At 39.5% G+C, this 18,852-nt stretch overlaps 1 protein-coding gene across 1 annotated transcript in view; it reads right to left on the bottom strand.

The window, feature by feature from the left end:
• The window catches only part of DELTA-OAT (ornithine-delta-aminotransferase), a 64,991-nt gene that overhangs the window by 16,382 nt on the left and 29,757 nt on the right, over positions 1–18,852 (bottom strand). The gene's annotated exons all lie outside the window — the stretch shown is intronic.

Below are 18,852 nucleotides of genomic sequence, written 5' to 3'. Positions count from 1 at the left end.
TTTCAGAAATTGGATAAAAATTTCAAAAGAGAATCTGTTAAAATCTCCCCTCTCCCTAACCCTTCACATTGCTGAAGATGAGTCCTTACTTAGTCACTAGCTATGAAAAAAAGTATTACTGGGCCCCTTTCTAATTGTTACCCATAGGAGGTGATTTCCTTATTTCCAGAGGGCTAAGGTATGAAAATATTAAACAGTTTATTGAAAATTTGATTGTGAGTTTGAGAGAACTTATTTTCCTTAATCGATTAAACATTACAATTGAAATCGGTGAGTGAGAATCTTCACGAAGCCTTTGTAACCCTCAAGGCAGATTATTATAAGTTGTATGCCATTTCTGGAGCTATCTTATGACAGGTGGATTTGGGTAGTACAATCTAATTTTAGCCAGCAGTTATGGTGAGTAGTAAAAGAAATTTCATTTTATTTTATTTTCTCAAGATGAGAATTGGTATTTTTGAGTGGCCAAACTGAGCTACAGGTATCTATTTAATTTTCTTTTTCTAGCACGATTTATGTTGTTGGGCCCTTGTGTGGTTTGTCGTCAATAGAAATTGTGTATCGGCCGACGGGTCCCTTCGGAAAGGAAATTGTGTATCAGCCGACGGGTCCCTTCGGTAGAAATTGTGTATCAGCCGACGGGTCCCTTCGGAAAGGAAATTGTGTATCAGCTGACGGGTTCCTTTGGAAAGGAAATTGTGTATCAGCCGACGGATCCCTTCGGAAAGGTTTTTATGTAACGACATGTATGTGGCCAACGGACTCCTTCGGGAAAGTTCTTTGAAAAGTATTTATAACCCCCTCGGGAAGCATTGTATTCATCTTATCATGATATGATATCATCGAACTATAATGTACTGTGGGCATATGCGAATAATAATAAGAGTTCTGTTGTTTGCTGTTCATGTTCGTATTCATTGTCTGTTTCTTAATTAATCTATGCGGTAAACATTTGGCGCCGTTGCCCGATGGATCTGGCACGCAGGCAGGCGGATATGAATTAAATGCCGAATCAGTTGAACAAAGATAAGAGTAAGCTGAAGGAAAAAGATGACATATGCGTTGCGCAGGAAAATTTAATTTTGGCTCAACAGATAGAGCGTCGAAGGAGGTTTCAGAAGATTTTCGACGGAAACAAGAGCACGGAAGGATTGTTGAAGGAGACTTGACAACGGCTTGATTTGGTGGAAGAAGCGGGGGAGGAGTTTCTAAACCTGCATACGCCACGGGAAGAGAATCCTGACGGAAGGAGATCGACTCGCACGGCTCGAAGTGCCGAAGGAGCACGAGCGTGGAGTGACCTCTTCGTCCGAGATATACTTCCGGAACGGACAGCTTCGGTTGACAAACCCTCTTCTTCACCAAACAGCGCAGAAGTCCAAAACAACGCGGGTGTTGAAAACAGTGCGGAAGCAGAAAACAGCGCGGGTGTTGAAAACAGCGCGGAAGCAGAAAACAACGCGGGTGTACAGAACAGCGCGGGTGTCCAGAATAGCGCGGGTGTCCAAAACAGCGCGGGTGTGCAAAGCAACGCGAGTGTTCAAAACAGCACGGGAGCTCAGAACAGCACGGGTGCTCAAAACAGCGCGGGAGTGCAAAACAGCGCAGGTACACAACAAAACCCTCGACATACAGTGATAATGGCAGGTCCGAAGGAAAAATTGCCTAAATTTGATGGTGATGAAGTAGCTGATCCCATTCGACATTGTAAAACATGTGAAACGATCTGGAGGGCAAATGGCATAACAGATACAAACGAATGGATCCGACAATTTCCTGCTACCCTACGGGGTGTTGCAATTGATTGGTTTACTGATGCCGATCCACAGAAATTAAATAGTTGGGATAACATTAAGGAGTTCATCGCAGAATTTCAACTTTTGCGTGATGATAATGAAATTGTCGCAGAGATATTAAATACCAAGCAAAAGAAGAATGAAACTGTACGGGTCTTTGCCAGGAGGTTGAAGGACTTAATCAGTAAAATGGAGAATAAACCGGCAGATGGGCTCCAGAAAAGATGGTTCATTGAAGGCCTTCACCCGAAGCTGCGGAAGAAGATGAAGATCGTGCCACCATCCACATAAAATGAAGCGTACAATCGGGCAATGAACGAAAGTGACCAGAAGATAAAGAAGAAGAAGAAGACCAGCTCGTCCGATTCAGATGACGATGCATCCTCAGGAGATGATAGCAGCGATGACGAAGGAAGCAACAAGAAGGTTCGTTCCCTCCCGAAGGACATGATGCGGATGATGAAGGAATTCAAAAACATGAACAAGGAAACTAAGGGCAATGACCTGTGGTGCACGGAATGTAAGAAAGAAGGCCATACGAAGGGATCTTGCCCGAAAGATCAATTTTGTGAAATCTGTCAGATCTTGGGACACTCGGTAAAGGAGTGCCCTTTCAATTTAAAAACAAGGACACCGCAGCAAGTGTTCCTGTCATAGGAGGCATCCCCGTCAGGAGCGAACGGGAACACCAGTACGGTAGGTGCCACATCGGGTGGATACAGAAACAACCGGCACAGTCAAAATAACAACAATAGCAGCAACAACAGTACAGGCGGAAGGAGTCGAATTCAGTATGATGCGAATGGTCGGCCAATTGTTCAATGCCGCGCATGCAATTTGTGGGGTCACTTCGCCCGAGAGTGTACAACGGCAAACACACCGAAGTTGTTATGCAGATGGTGTGGACCTGGTGATCATGAAGATGCTAGGTGTCCGAAGTCGGGAGTAAACTTGATCACCGTCAGGACGGACGAAGAAGAGGTTTTGGCCATCACACGGAAACAAGCGAAAGTGTACCCCGACCCGGCGGAAGAAAAGAAGAGACTGGAAGAAGCACGAATAGAGATCCAGAAAGCAACACAGGCAAAAACGGCACACCTGAAGGACACGCCGAGTACTTCTGTACGAAACTGCGCAGAACAGAACATTGTCCGGCAAATTTTGCAAGCCGAGATACCTGTCAAGATAAGTGATCTATTGCTCACTATGCCTCAGCTCCGATCGACACTCACAAACATTGTTCCCGCTGCTCAACTACCAGGAGAACATGGAAGGAAGCAGGAAAGTGGAGCAAGTACAGTGGACAAAAAGGAGAAGGAAAGTGGTGCAAGTGCAGAAGATTCGATGTTGTTAGCCCTCTCATCCGGACGCCATCCAACAGTCGTCGAAATGGGAATTCTCGGGACTGTATTGACAGAAACAATTGTGGACGGAGGGTCTGGTGTCAATGTGTTCCCTGAAGACACTTGGAAAAAGTTGGGACAGCCGACATTATGGCCGCCTACATTCCAGCTGCTAACGGCCGATCAACATGGAATCAAGCCATTAGGAGTCCTGACAGCACAACCAGTGATGATTGGAACACAGCCATTCTTGTTGGACTTTGTCGTAATCCCACTGAAGCGGAGAGGATATGATGCCATTCTGGGCCGGGGGTGGCTGATACAAGCCAAGGCAAAGCATGATTGGAAGAAAAATACTTTATCACTCGAAAGCAAAGGCCGGAAGTATGTAATCGATCTGCACACTCAAATGGTTGGAGAAGAAGCTCTATCATCGGATTCTGAAGGAGAAGACGATGAGAGGAGGCAAATTATGGAACTCGATCAGGAGGGAGTCCTACGATTGGAAGGAGATGACAATCTGGATTCAGTAAATGGTCTTTACCACTGGCAGATAGAGGATTACGAGCTCTTTCCAAGTTGTAATATGCTAAGGATTGACGAAGGTAAGAAAGAAGAAGGAAATGAATGTCCGAAGGAACACAGAGAAGCCAAAGGAGGAAATGACTGTCCGAAGAAACACAGAGAAGCCGACGGAGGAAATGAATGTCTGAAGGAACATGGAGAAGCCGAAGGAAGAAATGAATGTTCGAAGCAACACAGAGAAGCCGAAGAAGGAAATGCGGATATGACTGAAGCTGAAGGACAGAACATACAGTACAAATCCAAAAGAAGGAAAGATTCTACTATACAACTGCGCAGGAAGAAAGTATTATGTCAAACCACAGATATAGCAGAAAGGTACGGACGGCAAGGAAGACACACGATACGGTCTGCACAGGCAACAAAGAGGAAGGGTTCAATAAAAGTTGTAGCAATATAGAGTGAAAGTGTTATTGACGGACAAAAGGGGTAGTTGACGAAGTCCATGGTACGGAGCTTCGGGAACAAACTAGGCGATATGGAGATGACACAGACAGGCGTAGCAGGTTTCAACCAGGACAGTTGGCGTTGAGGTATGATGGACGGAATGAGATCAACCCAGGCAAGTTCAGAGTTAAGTGGGTCGGACCATATCAAATTCGGGAAGTGGGTGACAATGGAGCAGTAAAACAATGGATGCTAGACGGAAAGGAAGTTGCCAACATAGTGAATAGGTCGAAGTTGAATGTCTGCCATGAAAGAAGTAACGCACCTCCATGGACGAACAACTGAGAGAAGAAGACTGTAAGTACTGTACATATGTAAATATTGTACATAGTTTTTTAAAAAAAAAAAAAAGTGAAGTAAAGCACCGTACGGTTTCTGGAAAGCACCGTACGGTTTTTGGGAAGCACCGTACAGTTTCTGGGAAGTACCGTACGGGTTTTGGAAAGTACCGTACAGTTCCATAATTGCAGGAGACAGCACTGTACGGGGTTTTCGTCTGAAGGGAAAAGGAAGTACGATTTTTTTCATATCTGAAGGAGGGCATACGGTTTTCCAAACAATCCAAATTGCAGTACGATTTTTTAAGAATGTACAGATCTCATGTTTGGAGTACGGATTTCATTGCCACCGTACGGATTTCATTGCTAACGTACGGATTTCATTGCTAGCGTACGGATTTCACTGCCAAAGTACGGATTTTATTGCCACCGTACGGATTTCACAGTAAAAAGGACTGCCGTACGGTTTTCAATGTCTGAAGGATGGTGTATGGCTTTCCAAATAAATTAATTGTACGAGTTCTCAAGAGGCTGCTGTACGGATTTTTGGAGGAAGATACCGTACGGCTTGTTTTAAGCTTGTGTTTCGTTTGGATTTTCAAGCAAATCTATTAAGCATACGGATTTTAGAGCCATTTTTCTGTACGGATTTTTAAAAGAAAGCAGCACACGAAAATTGCAATTGAAAATGCGATGTGATTGTACAGATTTTTCAAGCATATCATGTGTACGGATTTGCATTGCAAGATTACAAATTCTAAAGAGTGGGGTTTTTGCGTACGGATTTCATCACAGAAGGGTGACAGGAGGTTTTCTAAAAAAAAAAAAAAAAAAAACGACGACAGAATCAAGTTGCTCAGAATGAGTATCAGATGATGCCATAGGGAAGGGGAAGCATCAGCGATTGCCAGAAAGAGTGTAGAATCGGCAAAAAATGACAGAAATGGTGTGTTTCGTGCATTTTTGTGTGGGTTGCGAAGTGCTAATTTGGTCTCCGGGGCACTGCCCCTCGACCCTGCCGGGGGCGTTGCCCCCTGGACCCCCAGTCGTGGGAGTCTGACCAGTTGTGAAGACTTGGAGTTGCTGCAGGCATGGAGTGTCTGTCTACCAGAGGCACTGAGAGTAGGTGTTGGCCGTGAGGCTGTCTTGGTGGATGCGTAGAGAGCTCGGGAGGAGCTGATCATCCAGTTGGAGGCAGTGCAGCGACACTTGGCTCAAGGTTCCGAGGAGTTGGAAGCAGAGGAAGCAGCACAGGTGGCTATCAAGGTCAGCTTGAGGAGTCAGTATTGTGTTAGCAAAGGCTATAGATGCAACGGGATGAATGTGAAAGTAATATGGCAGATCAATATTGTTGTATTAGTTGTTTGAGTTTTGTTCTGTAGTCGTCAGGAAACGACTTTTCTTTTTTGGGGGGGATGATGTCATCGGTAGAAATTGTATATCAGCCGACGGGTCCCTTCGGAAAGGAAATTGTGTATCAGCTGACGGGTTCCTTCGGAAAGGAAATTGTGTATCAGCCGACGGATCCCTTCGGAAAGGTTTTTATGTAACAACATGTATGTGGCCAACGGACTCCTTCGGGAAAGTTCTTCGGAAAGTATTTATAACCCCTTCGGGAAGCATTGTATTCATCTTATCATGATATGATATCATCGAAGTATAATGTACTGTGGGCATATGCGAATAATAATAAGAGTTCTGCTGTTTGCTGTTCATGTTCGTATTCATTGTCTGTTTCTTAATTAATCTATGCAGTAAACATGGTTCATCTTTCTATGAAATTATTTGAACTTCTATTCATAAGGATATCTGAGAACAAAAATCCTTGGGTGATGGAGATCAGAGGATGAAACCCCATTGGTTTTACTTTTAGGAGTCATAGGAGGTAGCCCCTTTGACTCTAGAGAGCTATCTTATTTGAAGGTTGTACAAAAGCTTACTGGAATGATTTGTTGTTTTTTGAGTATTAAGTATTTGTTTCCAATATTTTCACATGCTTTTGATGTTTATTATTTCCAGATTTTGATGAGGTTTAGTTTTCTGTTGTGAGTGCTGTAAAGCAATGCTTTTGGTTCCCAAGAGTTTCCACATCGCCTCTGAAGTTGGAAAGTGAAATTTTATAATCCAGTGTAAAAACTGGCAAACCTAGGGCATTGAAGTCATCTAGTTGGTAGTAGATTTTGCAAGTTATGTGGCTTTTAAAAATCTTGCTGTTGCTGTTAATTTTTTGTCTATTGGCATTTTGTGAACCATTTTGTTCCTTCAGTGCCTTTTTACAATGTTGGAGAATTATTATAGAACAAGAAAACAAGTACAAAAATGTTCAAAGTGGTGAATACAGGCTTTCAAGTTTGCAGTGTTATTTTGGTAACTGTTTCAAATTATTGTTGGTGAAGTTGATTTCGCTGTCGTTGCAGCATATCTTGGTGTGTTTCAGTCTATTCAACTCTAGAGATTCATCTCTCATTTGTAAAACAAACTGCTTAAACTGGGCTGTCAATGCTATAACATTAGTAATGACAATATTGTTACTTTAAGCCTTTCTCTGTTCATTATGAGCAAGTTTGTCAAATGATTTTGCTATATTAAAGTGTAAAATAATCAGATTTTGATTGAAGAAGTTTCCAAATTTTCATAGCAAAATTGCCAAAGTTGGAAATGCATTGTCTTGTGAAAAATTGTGAAGAAAATTGAGTATTTTATGGAGTTCGTAAAATATTTCAAATCTGCAAGTAATTTGTTAATTTTTTTTAGGTTGGGGTTATTACACTGTACCTGAACTAGTTTGAACCAGATACAGATCTCTCTCTCTCTCTCTCTCTCTCTCTCTCTCTCTCTTTCTCTCTATCTATCTAATCTTTTTTATTTGAATAAAAGTAAAATTCTTAAGCTACTTTAATCTGATTGATTCATATCAAATGTGTTTTGCTATAGAAAAATCCATAGATCCTGATAGAAAAGCCCACGAGACTCGGGCAAAAGATTGCATCTTTCCAATTCAATAAAGGAAAGCTTCCACAGTCCTTCAAGATATCAATCTAATACTCAGTTTCCATTTCCCTGCCTCTCCACTTCTTAGCTCAGGATGTGAGAACCTCCGAAGACAGGAGGGAGGAGACAAAATACTTTATTGTCACTAGTCATTTTTCAGAGAAACTTGGTGCTATCACTCCTTTGTTCTTAATCAAAAGTTTGGCAACCTTATCATCAATAAATTTGTCCATAAAAACCTGATTTGCAATGTCAACCTCTTCCCTAGTTTTTTCAGAATTGGGCTTGCATTCATGCTTTTCTTTCAAGCCACAACTAGCTTTTGTCATGCAGCTCTAATTGCAAGCTTGCGAGGATTTCTCTAAACCAGAGTTTCACCTTCAAAATCATCAAAGTTCACAAAGTATACATTTGTACACTTCAATTCCTCCCTGTTAAAAGTTTCCACCAACATCTGTGTTAATCAAAAAGGCTACGAGCTCAGGGTTTGGCTCGGTTTGCAAAAGCTTTTTGTGGTAGGCACAAAGCTCACAAGGTCCAATAGGCCCCCCCACCCCCCTGCCAGCCCATATAGTAATGCAATGCGTGTCATGCCAACATCAAGTTAAAATATCATTGGAGGGGTTTGTCATATTTTTCCACAAAATCATGGCATTTTGCAAGTCTGTTTTGAGTCGTACCACTCATCTACAAAAGTTCTTGGCGAATCATGGTATCTTACAATCTGTTTTGGGGCATAGTGCTCATTTGCAAAGGGGTTTGGTGATTTTTCCTCAAAATCGTGGTTTCAGTTTGATCTCAGTGTCTCTGGTTACAAGAAGTAATACCTTAGTTTCCCAACATCAAGTTGGATGATTTTTGGTTACCTTGGTCATTAACATTCTGCAGATCCAAGGAGGGTCTCAACAACAGCAGAGTATTCTGAAGAGAAGCAGCCTTCTGTGCATTTGTAACCAAAAGACCTGCAGATTTTGTAATGTCAATTTAATCGGCATATTAGTTATTTAAAATTTTAGTTTAGGAGGTTCATTTTTTATCTTTAGATCACGATTGTTTCTTTTAAAAACATTGCTCCTTTGTTTAATATAACTATGATTTGAAGTACAGTTATGGCCAAATATATTATCCAATATGTATGTAAGAATTTGTGCAGTATATTGCTGCATATATCAGGCATACATATTTAAACATGTATTGCTGGCATGAGATTATTGATGTTTTTCGATGTCTTGTGTTGATGCCTTCTTCCATCGGGATCCTCTCCATATATATCTGAACCTCTCCATGAAGAGAAGTTGCTGTTGTATACATATTAAAAACTGTTTTTATTCATTGATAAAAGCAAATCAATTAATGTTTATGTTATCTAAATTTTTTTTTCGATCAATCTTTGTGATCATTGTTCACGAAAGGAATGACAATTTGTATAATTTTATTACAGTATCAATAATCACTTTATAGTGGGGACATTACAGCTTCATAGGCTGCACACTTCTATGAGCATAAAAAAATAGGTGAGTTGGAAGAAACTCTCAATCTGTTCTTGTGGCCCACAAAAGACTGCTCCCAAGCATGCCATTGAGCATGAGATTCAACCTTTACTGGATTGTCCTTTGCCCAACATTGGGCTGTAAAGTCAAAGTGTCGTAGAAATGGATGTTGTCAAAGATCAGTTGATGTTTTTCAAACAAGGAGTAATAAGACCCAACACATAGTCTTGTAGTTCTCCAATAATAGTTGTGCCTACAATGATGGGATTTGGTACATGGGTATAGAATCTAGATTATAGGGGCTTGAACAGTAATACCCAAAAACATCAGCACCTGCTGCCCCATATAGATAGTTTCCTAGATCATCTGCAGCATGTTAGGTTCTTCACATAATTGGATCACAAATTGACGTATCATCAAGTTAGGATCAAAGAGGAAGACATATGAAAGATGGCTTTCAATATAAAACATGGTTTCTTTAAGTGGTTGTTACCATTTGGTTTGTGCAATGCTCTAGCCACTTTCAAGTGCTTGATGAATAATGTATTAAGGTTTTTAATTGATTCATGAGTCAATGTGTTCTTATACGATATTTTGGCGTTTAGTAGAACTCATTAAGGACATGTATCATCTTGAAAAAATGGTTGAAATTCTTTTGGAGATAATCTTTTCTGTATATCAGTATGCTTACTCTTGTCCATAGGTAGGTAGGTGATTTTTCCAGCGCTGTCCTTTTGTTATTGTTTTGGTCTAGGATAGTTGTTTATTTAGGTTTTCAGAGATGGGCTTTGATTCTGTATACAACAAATCGAATGTTTTTAACAAGAGATTCTAAGGTTCTCCTATAGGACCTTGTCCCAACACCCCTAGAAAGGTCCAACTGTTATACCACACAAAATCATTGTTTTTACTTTGTATGTTTGTTTATTGCCAAAATTATAATTGTTTGTGTGTCGATCAAAGTCAATTGTGGTATCTCTGGCCAGTCTGCTAGATCATCTTGTCATGGCCTATATGCTTCAACTAATGCTTTTGCAAGGTGATGTTGATTGGCATGGGTTAAAAACTTCAATAAGAAGCAAATAATGATGATAGAAAAAAATCAAAGGTAGCAAAGAGGAACAGGGCAATCATAGGACAGAAACAATATCAGATCAGTGGCATGCAAAGCCATATAGTAGCATTTGGAAAAGATGGTGCATGTGGAGATATATTCTGCCCATGTTTTGCTAAAATTTGGCAAACTTTAAGTATAACCTCCACACAGCACTATGAAATGATGACAAATGCATTTTAGTCCATTGAATCTACTTGCAAGTGACAGAGTGACTTAAGTAGGTGAATTTCCACCCAAAATGTAAGGAAAGGTGACAGACTAAAGCCAGATGCAGTTTTCTGTTGGCAAAGCCATCTGGCTTCTCCATCCAGATCTGCAAAGAGGCAACATTGATCAAATTCTCAAAATTGTTTGCATATCCATAATGTGACTTCTGTGATTACGGTTAAAAAGCTTTCTACTGTCATTGTATGACTATGCCTGTTACTGAAGGAGCATATCAATAGTTGCCATCAGATGGCTCTTGTCCATCAACATCATATCACATGCATACCTTCAAGCTCTCACTGATCACCCCATCCTATTACCAAGGCATGTCAATAGCAGCCCTCCAAAGTGTCATGGATGTTCTACCCATATGAAATTTAATGTATGGTTTCTTTTCATGTCAGAACATTATTGATTTCTCATCCAATATACCATTATGGAATGCTTGTCTCCCATGCTCATTATATTTTGTATTTTAGCTCTAATCAATGTTATTGTATGGCCAATGATGGGCACTTTCCAACACGTACAACAGGAAAAAGAACAACACTCGGATACAAGAAGAAATTCAGAATTATCCAAGTCATGAAAAGTTTGCATTCAGTTGTATTTGACTGCCAACATAGGTGTTTTGTGTGAAAAAGTGGCACTTGATGGTGAGACATGCACCAGTATACTAAACTGCCAAAAAATACTTTATGTGAAAAGGTGAGTTACTTTTTTATCTCTAATTATGCAATCTGCTCCAGAAGGGCCAAGGTTCCCTTTAAAGGCACCATTGAAGTTACACTTCCACCACCCTTCTTGGGGTCTTTCCCAATGGACCACCTCAAGAGCAAAGGGGGAAGAGGGATAAACCCCAATACACCCATTCACGAGGAAAAAGGTTTGCGGTGACAAAGTGAATCAAACCAGAGTTGATGCATAGTGATGGAGCCCAAAATTTAGGTCTCCATTTATGAATCTTTTAATCTAAATATTCAATTAATAGCAAAATAAGGCTCACAAAGATGAGAAGCAACATATTGTTACTCAGGAATTCGCATTTTGTGAGTTCGTTATGGCAACAAAAGAACTTCAAACCTGAATGCTTACTGAATGCTTATTAGTTGAAATGCTTGCTTCTTTACTTCTAAAATAGTTGTGGGTATTGAAATGTGCTGAGGTAGGTATTGTTCCTTCTAGAAAACGTAGATTATGTGAGTTATGTGAGCCACCTATTGAATGTCATTGATGTCAATTCAAATAAAGATACTCTATACAACAAAGACAGGAAGATCACTTAGGGCCCATTTGGTTGCTGGAATAGGAATAGAAAATTTGGAATACATTTTCTATTTTCAGTTTGGTTCGTCAACTGGATACGGAATAGGAATACATATTCCCATTTTGCCTCTAAAATGAGCTTATATCCATTCCAAAAAAAAGTTGTTATTGGAATAGACATTCCTATTCCCAATATTGCATTCCTATTCTCCATTCCTATGCGTGCAATACTGATATTGCCCTATGATTTGGACTACAGAAACATATTTTGTTGTGTGCATAGATCCAGTTTTGCATATAGAAACATTCCAGCATATATTTATGAAGGCATTCATTGTAAAGACAATCTGTTTACCAGAAAGGGACAAATTTAATGTTTGATACAAGTGTTTTTCTGGCCAACAATCTACATAGATTTTGGAAGAACAGTGCATATGAAGTGGTGGAAATAATAAAAGTAACAATCTAATTATCAAAGTCTTCAAATACAGAGATCTTCATAATCTGCAATAGTTGTTTGCATAGTTTCATCTCTGTTTGTATCAGTTCAGAGCGAATTGTTATGGGCAAAAGTTACCAGACACTTTGGAGTATAAAAACATAGTGTCATATGTGGTAAGCTTCAATCCAGTTACGATGCCGTTTGTTTCCAGAAATGGCCGATAGAAGACGGTAGAAGTCACTACCAGCACTAATGATAGATACAGAAACAAAGACTGCTGAAAATACCTGTAGATTTTATGGCAGTAAATATTAAGTCTGCAACTACAAACTTTATTAGCAGCACCCAACATCTGGAAAGCATATACTGCAATATGTGCAAGTCTTCAACTATGAAATTTGCAGTAACATATATTCTTCATAAAAGTATGCAACGTCAGCAATACACTTCAACACAAAAATGGAATGTTAGGTTTGTTATTCAATATGCATGGAAATTTGAGTATTCTCTGAACACAATGAGGATTATATGGACGTGTTTGACTGGGCAACATCATACAGCAGCAGCAATATTGTTACTAAAAAGAGATTAATACCCTCAGCAACATCATGAGTTTGCATATGCAGAAGACAAGGAGGAGGTTTGATGGCAGTAGACAAATGATGTTTGAACAGAGCAATTATATGCTACGATGACATTATTATTTTTAGCGTACATTAAGAACAAAGACGGATTAAGAGCCAAGTATGTTTTGTTTGATGTCGTCTACAATATAGAGACATGTATATTCCTTAGCAGCACTAAAGACATACAGTTGTCATTGTCTTAGGAAGATATGAATATTTGCAGAGATGCCCAACAATGGATGACTTAAACTATCAAAGGCTTCCCAAAACTATCATTCTGGAGGCAAAGAAAGACAAAAGTCATGAGACTCCATGTCAGAAGTAAATATATGCACCCAGCAATCTCTGATTAACAAGGAATGATGCCGTCATGATCATACAGCAATTAATTGACTTTGACATTGAAAAAGCTTAACCGCATTAGCAATTTTGGAGAAAACAAATGAATCCCTGTTACAGTCTTTATGGGAAACGTATACACAATCCACAATGAATTCATAATATCGAGCAAAGACAAATGCATAGACCATCAGATGTGTTGCAGAGGTTTAATATTGTGTTTGCTACAGGAGGAAAAGGCTTGGCTGTGTTGTTGTCAAAAAGCCTAGAAGAACGATGCCACTTGCCTGTATAATGATCAATACTACCAAAATAATCCACGGAAAAATACCATGACCAAATATTTTAAAAGGGAATATGGCAATTAAAACAAGAAACTTGCAATAATATGAAATGTGATGAATAGAAGGCATGACGGCGTCAATACAAATCAATAATTATTGAAGTTTATTATACAATTAAACAAAAAAAGAATAAGGATAGTTTATTAATGGAGTTATACAATTAAATAATGTCACTTTAAAATCTGAAAAGTCGCACCCTGTTGTATGCACAATATAAATAGTTAGAGGTTTATTTCCAAAAGGGGCAATAACAAGACACATTCGATAAGAAGTTAAAGAGAAATGTTAGAAGGTGAGTAGTGAATAAGAGCTAAAAGGAGAAACAAGGAGGAATAATATATTATATGTAATTGGGATATGTAAAATATTGTAAATAAGTAAAGATCATTTGTACTCATTTTTCAAATTTGATTCAAGAGCCACATTTTGCTTATTTGTCTTGAAAATTGAAGTGCAGATACTTTGTTCAGATTTATCCTCTGTGATTATTGATTATTGATTTTAATTTTAAATCGATTGCTGCTAATGGTGAAGAAGTTTGATTTTAATACATATCCTCGATTATCAAAATTTGCATACGAAATATTGTCTATGGGAATTTTGTCTAATTGGTTTTCCGAAGAAATTAGATTCAATTAGACTAGGATTTGTGTTGCCAATTCAAGCAGCGGATGGTATAATATTGTCTCTCAGGGTTGTACATAAGGATCTAAAGAAGTTTGACTCTATTTTCCCAAGATGGAATAAGGGACTGGTCTGCATTTTATGTTAAGAAAATGGCTTAACGTCTAAAGTCTTGAAGTTCGATATTCCCTCAAATCCATAGTTCATAAACATTATTCTGTGCATTCAAATGACATTCATTTCACAAACAAATATTGAAAGCATTCATACAAATTTCATTTTGAACAAGTTTGAAGATTTTCCCCGACCTAAAGAATTTATATCCATCAAATTCTCTATATAAAAGCTTTGAACAAAGAGATCAGGTTTGAGGTGAAGGTTTACCCACCTAGGTGTAGCGAGGCCTAAAGTGCAGGGAAATTGAAGTCATTTCTCGTTCATTGGCCAAAACTGATTGGGCAATCCAATCAGAGAATCCGCAAAGCTCTTGGATTTCCAATCTGTGGTTTTGGGAACCAACACGTACATAGCATCAAGATCATTAGCCTAACACTACAGCTCACAACTCGCCTTTGCACCAACTCAACTACTCACGTGCCCTTGTTTTTAGTTTATTTTTACAAGGGAGATTCCCCTTCTTGTTTGGGAAAAGGTTTATCCTTACAAATTGACCATTTTGTATGTTCCTCAAATAGACAAATTAAAATGCTACTAGTATTTGGCATCCACCATGAGGCGTGAAAAACTTTAACCATTCATCTGCAAAAGCTAATGACCATCAAAATGAAACTAACTTGAATTGAATTGAGCAAGACCAAGAGGATAGTTTGAACAACATGAGGTGACTTGTCTTTTATCACAGAAAGAAACCTACACATTGGAGAACTGCTGCAACAATTGTGGACGAAAAGAAATTAAAGTTAAAGGAAGAGTAGCCTCTCCTTTCCCAAATAATCTAGTTGAAATTGAATAATTTTCACAATCAAAGCTCATCGACAATCAAAAACTAAATTGGATTAAATTTTCAAAAGGAAACACTCCAATCAAGAGTAAAATCAGCCTCCTCCCTATCTTGGGTAAATGGCATTGCTCGATACAACTAGCACCACACAATCTTCCTTGTGAATTAAGGATTCTCGTAGACCAGCAGAATGGATAGAGGACCCATCCAAGGGTTTATGGAGTCACACAAGGGCTTTGTGAGCCATTTTGGACAATTTGGGACATCTCCTAGATTTTAGGAGGGAGCCCTACTTTTTATGGATTGACTAGAATGTATAAGGGGACCTCCATGATCAATCTAGAGATCTTGGCTTGTAGTTACTCTTTTTTAGGGAGGATCCCTAAATTTTAGGGGAAATTTGTCAATTGGCTTGCAATGTTCAAATATCATCTATGAACTGATGTCAACAATCAAAATTCAGTTTGGAGTCCAAATTGGGAATTTATAAATTTGGAAATATTGAAGTATTTAATATTCTATTATTAATAAATCGAAAGGTTAACTTACAAAAATAAATAAAGAAATAATAAATTGACACCTTGGCACAATTTCCTAGGCAACAAGTTATAAGTTGCAATATAAAAGGGGATTTTATTGTTTTTATGAGCAAATAACCCTCATGGTTCAATTTATTTGAGCGAGTGAATTATTTTATAAAAAGAAATAAAAATAACTTATAAGCAAGGAATGCCCTAGAAGTTTGAACCTTCCTAAAAATCCCTAGATGGATCCTTTATTCACTCTGCTGAATCCTTTTATCAGTTTATTCATGTTTACCGCATAGGGTAAGAGGTTCAACACATGTATAACACGATTCGATTCAGAACAGGTACTTTATTCATGTATGCATTTGTAGATTACAATCCGATTACAATGACTACAATGATCTCTGATGATTCCAAAGTCCATCTCGGACGTATACATATACCTTTCCGAAGGGGTGACTCAAGCGTCACGCGCCCGTTCGGATACTATTCTACCCGTCGGCTACATTATACATTTTATCGACAACATCATCCACCCCCAAAAGAAAGGTCATCTCCGGACGACAATTACAAAATATCTGAGACAAATTAACAACAAAATACATTAATTGACTAACTACAACAAGATAGATTTGTTTCTGTCGCATCACTTTCACATTCATCCTATGCCTGCACCAAACTGGTCTCCAACCCACATTGTATCTGTAGCCTCTGCTAACACAATACTATCTCCTTAGCTGACCTTGATAGCCACCTATGCTGCTTGCTCTGTTTCCAACTCCTGGTTACACTGAGCCAAGTGTCGCCATACCGCCTTCAACTGGATGATCAGCTCCTCCCAAGCTCTCTACGCATCCACCAAGACAGCCTCACGCCCAACACCTACTCCAAGTGCCTCCTCTGACACACAAACACTCATGCCTACAGCAACAGCTCTAGGTCTCATCAACTGGTCACACTTCCCATGACTGATATCCGCAACAACTAGGGGTCTAGGGGGCAACGCCCCCAGCGGGGTCGAGGGGCAACGCCCCTCGCCGCCAAGACCAAATTAGCACTCCAAAACCCACACAAAACTGCACGGAACACACCATTTCTGTCATTTTTTTCCGATTCCACACTCTTTCTGGCAACTGCTTATGTCTACCCTTCCCTTTGGCATTATGCATTACTCATTCCGAACTGTTTCAATCTGTCGTCTTTTCTTTTTTTTCCTGCTCTTCCACTTCCTCCCTCTTTCCTGCAGACTTGCTTTCCTGATACCCTTCGTACGTCTGAACCAACTTCTCCCTAGTAATGGTAGGGCTTTCATAAAATTCCTATTATTGCTTTCTTCTTTTCTGCTCTCAACGTCGTATGGTGCTTTGAATGCCTGTTTATACTATGTATTATTTGGAACTATCTCGGTCAATTGCTCTCCCACCGTACGGTATCCGTACGAAGTTTCCTCATTGCCCAGGGGTCGTACGGTATTCTATGTTTCCCTTCATATGATGAGACCGTACGGCTATCAATTTTCTGTAACTATGTTTCGGTTTGCTTGGGGCCGTACGGTCTCCTTTTTGCTTTTATCCTCACCGTACGGTCTTTTTCTTCATGCGAGCAGGCCGTACAGCTATTCCCTTCCACATCTGCCGTACGGTGGTCAAAAAAATCCTTCCCAATTCTTTCAAGGCCGTACGGAGTCCTAACTTTTGAGAATATTCAACAGCTGTACAATGTCTTATTTCTCAGTCGTATGGTCTTTGATTTATAACTGCTCATGATGTTCCCTAGGTCGTACAGTCCTTAATTGTTCCCCCTGAGGCCATACGGTCATCCATCTTATTTGAAGGTATACTTTGAATCGTTTTCTTTACTTATTACTATGGCTTTTCTTATTATTATTTTTATTTTCAACATTAGTCCTTGGGGGCCGTACGGTGAACAAAACTACTCCACTTTTCTTTCAAGGCCATAAGGCCTTTTTCTCCAGGGTTATTCTTATGATTCACTTTATTATTTTTGTTTTTCTTCCATTTTCTCTGTATAGTCCCGGGCCCCATTAGTTTAATAAAAAAATCACCTCTCAGTACATTTACTTTATGCTTCTTTTATCACTTCATACTAATATAACTACAGTTTACCAACTATATTCGACTTTTAATTTTATACATATATACACTATTTACAAACAACTTTTCTTCATTCATCAATTGTTTGTCCGTGGAGGAGCCTTTCTTTCTCTATATATTTTCAACTTTGATCCATTTACGGCATCTGGTATTTCTTTTTCCATCCAGTGTCCACAATTTAATTGCTCCTTTATACCCAACTTCCCGTACCTTGTATGGTCCAACCCATTTAACTTTAAATTTTCCAAGCCTTATTTCATTTCGTCCATTATACTTTAGTACTAACTGACCAGCTTGAAATTTGTTTAATTTTAAACGCTTCTGACGCCATAGCTTCCACCTATTTTGTGCAACTTCCACGGCCCATGCTGCATAGTTCTTATTCCTTCGGTACAGTCGCTTCTGTACGGGTACCGCACCTTCAATTAATGGTATCTGGTGGACACATAGCTCTAGTGGTATTCCTTTTAAGTCTTTATACGTCCAAGTTGTTGCCTTCAATACTGGGTTCCAATCATCTCCTACAAGAATGTTCTTCAAATTTTCCTCATCACCCAAGTTCATTGTTTTCACCGTCAGCTCTTCATACTTCATCGGTTTATCTTTACTGAACGTACGGGCTGGTGTTTCATCCACCTGTGCTTCTCCTTCCTTCAGTTCACTGTACTCCTTCGAAAACTTATGGCCTTCTTTTCCTTCTTCGACACTCAAAATATTGCAACTCGGAAAGACCTCATAATCTTCCATTTGCCAATGTAGCAATCCATTTACTGAATCTAGGTCGTCATCAGTTGACCCTCCTTCTATTCTCAGCACCCCTTCATCATCTGGCTCCATCCTCTTTTTCCCTTCGTCATCACTCTCGCCACCACCTTTTGAGTCCGACGACGCAGCTTCTTCTCCTACCATCTGTGTATGCAAATCGATTATAAATCTCCTACCTCCCTTCTCCATTGACAGGGTGTTCCTTTTCCAATCATGCTTTACCTTAGCCTGCACCAACCACCCCCGTCCTAGGATGGCGTCATACCCTCTTCTCTTTAATGGAATAACTACAAAATCCAGTAAAAATGGTTGTGTCCCAATTGTTACCGGCTGCGCCATTAGAGTGCCCAAGGGTTTTATCCCATGTTGATCTGCTGTAAGTAACTGAAAGGTGGGTGGCCATAGTGTTGGTTGTCCAAGTTTTTTCCAAATATCTTCCGGCATCACATTCACTCCCGATCCTCCGTCTACTATTGTATCTGTTAGCACCGTACCCAAAATGCCCATCTCCACCACTGCTGGATGTCTACCTGTCGTAAGTGTCAGTAACATCGGATCTGTTGCTGCTGCTGTGGTTGTTTCCGTACTATCCT

The sequence above is a fragment of the Cupressus sempervirens genome, chromosome 4 (assembly GCF_028749045.1).
Source record: "Cupressus sempervirens isolate cs-2001-9-10 chromosome 4, ASM2874904v1, whole genome shotgun sequence".
In the NCBI taxonomy this organism is placed as follows: domain Eukaryota; kingdom Viridiplantae; phylum Streptophyta; class Pinopsida; order Cupressales; family Cupressaceae; genus Cupressus; species Cupressus sempervirens.
The sequence above is the reverse complement of the archived record's forward strand: the minus strand, read 5'-3'. Positions and strand labels throughout refer to the sequence as shown.